The following is a 5,442-nucleotide window of genomic DNA, read 5'->3' on the forward strand; positions in this document are numbered from 1 at the left end:
TTTTGTTGTCGTTTCAGTAGCATTTAAAATGACACCTTATTCTCTTCAAAGTGCACACTACATTAGGTCTATGCCCTATGACACAATAATCCCTATGTAGTGCAATATATGACTGGGGGTGCGTCCCAATAATCTCTACTTCCTCCTGAAGTGTGCACTACTCCCCACAAATTGAAAAGCGTTGGATTTGGTGTAGGCATGGGCTATACACCAGTCATTTACTTTCAAATTAATGAAGGGACATGAACAAGTGCACACTTTGGAAATTTTTTTGAGATTATTGGGATGCAAATCCTACTCCTTATGTAGTGCACACCATCTATTAACACCATAATCTGGAGAACAACTCAGGCATTTCAAAATAAACCAACATGATTAAATATCAGTCATTATTAAGAACATTTCACCATATTAAAGTCCATATTATGCCTTTGAATTTCTCACCTGAAAAAGGGCAACGTTTCACTCACGCGGCACACACACACACACACATACACACACACTTTTCCTGTCTGCAGTACAGTGTAGAAATGTTCAGAGTGTGTGAAGTGTTAAAACTGACAGGAATTTAGTGACTTACAATTTCTGGGATCTTTTATTTCAGCTCATGAAACATGGGACCAACATTTTAGATGTAGCTTAGTGGTTAAGAGCGTTGTGCCAGTAACCGAGAGGTCGCTGGTTCTAATCCCCGAGCCGACTAGGTAAAAAATCTGTCGATGTGCCCTTGAGCAAGGCACTTAACCCTAATTGCTCCTGTAAGTCGCTCTAGATAAGAGCGTCTGCTAAATGACTAAAATATTTTTGTTCACTATACAGCGAATTCTGAAAGTATTCAGACCCCTTGACTTTTTCCACATTTTGTTACGTTACAGCCTTATTCTAAAATTGATTAACTTCTTAAGGATCGGACCCCTTTTTTCAATTTTCACCTAAATTGACATACCCAAATCTAACTGCCTGTAGCTCAGGACCTGAAGCAAGGATATGCATATTCATGATACCATTTGAAAGGAAACACTTTGAAGTTTGTGGAAATGTGAAATTAATGTAGGAGAATATAACACATTAGATCTGGTAAAAGGTAATACAAACCAAAAAACATGATTTTTTTCATTGAAATGCAAGAGAAAGGCCACAATATAATATTGCATTTTAGGCGCCATTTAGATTTTGGCCACTAGATGGCAGCAGTGTGTGCTATTTTGTATAAAGTCTGCCCAAATGTGCCGAATTGGTCAATTGATACATTTTCAAGTACACAACTATAAAGAACATACAAAATTGATATGGTAATACAACATGTAAGTTTACACACTCCCATGAATGTCATACATGAAGGATCATTAGCTTATACACTAACTTTCACACATCTAGATGGCCGGGCGGGGTGGGTGTGGAGCCAGAGACAGCAAGGGTTCAAACTGTAGAACCCAGTTCCTACATTTGAATATAAAAATGGATTTTATTAAACAAAACCATGCTAAATTTTATCTCTGGGACCCTTAGGATGACAAATCAGAGCAAGATTACTGAATGTAAGTACATTATTTACCTTCAGAGGTGAATGTATCAAACCAGTTGCCGTGATACGTTTTTTGTTGTTGTGCACTCTCCTTAAACATTAGCATGGTATTTTTCACTGTAATAGCTACTGTAAATTGGACAGTGCAGTTAGATTAACAAGAATGTAAGCTTTCTGCCCATATAAGACATGTCTATGTCCTGGAAAGTTTGCTGTTACTTACAACAGTCATGCTAATCACATTAGCGCACGTTAGCTCAACCGTCCCGTATACGGGACACCGATCCCGTAGAGGTTAAATTGTTTCCCCCCCCCTCATCAATCTACACACAATACCCCATAATGACGAAGTGAAAACAGGTTTTTACAAATGTTTGCAAATTTTTATTAAAAATAAAAAACTGAAATATCTTGTTTACATAAGTATTCAGACCCTTTAATCAGTACTTTGTTGAAGCACCTTTGGTAGCAATTATAGCCTTGAGTCTTCTTCAGTATGATGCTACAAGCTTGGCACACCTGTATTTGGGGAGTTTCTCCCATTCTTCTCTGCAGATCCTCTCAAGCTCATTCAGGTTGGATGGGGAGCGTCGCTGCACAGCTATTTTCAGGTCTCTCCAGAGATGTTTGATCGGGTTCAAGTCCGGGCTCTGGCTGGGCCACTCAAGGACATTCAGAGACTTGTCCCGAAGCCACTCCTGCGTTGTCTTGACTGTGTGCTTAGGGTCGTTGTCCTGTTGGAAGGTGAACCTTCACCCCAGTCTGAGGTCCTGAGCGCTCTGGATCAGGTTTTCATCCAAGATCTCGCTGTGCTTTGCTCTGTTCATCTTTCCCTCGATCCTGACTAGTCTCCCAGTCCCTGCCGCTGAAAAACATTCCCACAGCATGATGGTGCCACCACCATGCTTCACCGTAGGGATGGTTCCAGGTTTCCTCCAGATGTGACACTTCGCATTCAGGCCAAAGAGTTCAATCTTGGTTTCATCAGACCAGAAAATCTTGTTTCTCATGGTCTGAGAGTCCTTTAGGTGTCTTTTGGCAATCTCCAAGCTGGCTGTCATGTGCCTTTTACTGAGGAGTGGCTTCTGTCTGGCCACCCTACCATAAAGGCCTGATTGGTGGAGTGCTGCAGAGATGGTTGTCCTTCTGGAAGGTTCTCCCATCTCCACAGAGGAACTCTGGAGCTCTGTCAGAGTGACCATCAGGTTCTTGGTCACCTCCCTGACCAAGGCCCTTCTCCCCCGATGGCTCAGTTTGGCCGGGCGGCCAGCTCTAGGAAGAGTCTTGGTGGTTCCAAACTTCTTCCATTTAAGAATGATGGAGGCCACTGTGTTCTTGGGGACCTTCAATGCTGCATAAATGTTTTGGTACCCTTTCTCAGATCTGTGCCTCGACACAATCCTGTCTCGGAGCTCGACGGACAATTCCTTCAACCTCATGGCTTGGTTTTTGCTCTGACATGGACTGTCAACTGTGGGACCTTTTATAGACAGGTGTGAGCCTTCCCAAATCATGTCCAATCAATTGAATTTACCACAGGTGGACTCCAATCAAGTTGTAGAAACAGCTCAAGGATGATCAGTGGAAACAGGATGCACCTGAGCTCAATTTCGAGTCTCATAGCAAAGGGGCTGAATACTTATGTAAATAAGGTTTCTGTTTTTCATTTGTAATAAATGTATTTTGTCATCATGGGGTATTGTGTGTAGATTGCTGAGGATTTGTATTTATTTAATCCATTTTTTGTTTTAAAGGCTGTAATGTAAACTCAAGGGGTCTGAATACTTTCTGAAGGATCTGTATATACTACATATATAATATATTTCCTTAATTTAAAGAATACAGTTTTTCTTTGCCTCTTGGGCCTGGGGCCAGGGGCTTCATCCCGGGTAAACCCCTGCATTAATCCGGCCCTGAACCTACCTGGTCCCAGAATCTTCAGAACCACCATGTTTCTTGGTGAGCTGGTGGCTCTCACCTGCATGTCTAGCTAGCGGGCTCGTTAGCTGGTGTCTCTTACCTGCATGTCTAGCTAGCGGGCTCCTGGGGTTTACAGCCCGCTATGGTTCCGTTTGCACCAGGCTCCCTCCTTCCAAAGACAGACTGGCACGCAAGAAAGCAAACAAACACACACAAGACAACAAACCCCACAACAACATAGCAGCCACCACCCCTTTACAAACTCCACAACAACATAGCAGCCACCACCCCTTTACAAACTCCACAACAACATAACAGCCACCACCCCTTAACTCCACAACAACATAACAGCCACCACCCCTTTACAAACTCCACAACAACATAACAGCCACCACCCCTTAACTCCACAACAACATAACAGCCACCACCCCTTAACTCCACAACAACATAACAGCCACCACCGCTTAACAAACTCCACAACAACATAACAGCCACCACCCCTTAACAAACTCCACAACAACATAACAGCCACCACCCCTTTACAAACTCCACAACAACATAACAGCCACCACCACTTAACAAACTCCACAACAACATAACAGCCACCACCCCTTAACTCCACAACAACATAACAGCCACCACCGCTTAACCAACTCCACAACAACATAACAGCCACCACCGCTTAACAAACTCCACAACAACATAACAGCCACCACCCCTTAACAAACTCCACAACAACATAACAGCCACCACCCCTTTACAAACTCCACAACAACATAACAGCCACCACCGCTTAACAAACTCCACAACAACATAACAGCCACCACCCCTTAACAAACTCCACAACAACATAACAGCCACCACCCCTTTACAAACTCCACAACAACATAACAGCCACCACCGCTTAACAAACTTCACAACAACATAACAGCCACCACCCCTTTACAAACTCCACAACAACATAACAGCCACCACCCCTTAACTCCACAACAACATAACAGCCACCACCCCTTAACTCCACAACAACATAACAGCCACCACCCCTTAACTCCACAACAACATAGCAGCCACCACCCCTTTACAAACTCCACTACAACATAACAGCCACCACCGCTTAACTCCACAACAACATAACAGCCACCACCGCTTAACCAACTCCACAACAACATAACAGCCACCACCCCTTAACTCCACAACAACATAGCAGCCACCACCCCTTAACTCCACAACAACATAGCAGCCACCACCCCTTTACAAACTCCACTACAACATAACAGCCACCCCCGCTTAACTCCACAACAACATAACAGCCACCACCGCTTAACTCCACAACAACATAACAGCCACCACCCCTTAACTCCACAACAACATAACAGCCACCACCCCTTAACTCCACTACAACATAGCAGCCACCACCCCTTAACTCCACAACAACATAGCAGCCACCACCCCTTAACTCCACAACAACATAGCAGCCACCACCCCTTAACTCCACAACAACATAGCAGCCACCACCCCTTAACTCCACAACAACATAACAGCCACCACCCCTTAACTCCACAACAACATAACAGCCCACCACCCCTTAACTCCACAACAACATAGCAGCCACCACCCCTTAACTCCACAACAACATAGCAGCCACCACCCCTTAACTCCACAACAACATAGCAGCCACCACCCTTAACTCCACAACAACATAGCAGCCACCACCCCTTAACTCCACAACAACATAGCAGCCACCACCCCTTAACTCCACAACAACATAACAGCCACCACCCCTTAACCCCACAACAACATAGCAGCCACCACCCCTTAACTCCACAACAACATAGCAGCCACCACCCCTTAACTCCACAACAACATAACAGCCACCACCCCTTAACTCCACAACAACATAACAGCCACCACCCCTTAACTCCACAACAACATAACAGCCACCACCCCTTAACTCCACAACAACATAACAGCCACCACCCCTTAACTCCACAACAACA

Source organism: Coregonus lavaretus, assembly GCF_964263955.1.
Source record: "Coregonus lavaretus genome assembly, chromosome: 7".
Classification (NCBI taxonomy): Eukaryota; Metazoa; Chordata; class Actinopteri; order Salmoniformes; family Salmonidae; genus Coregonus; species Coregonus lavaretus.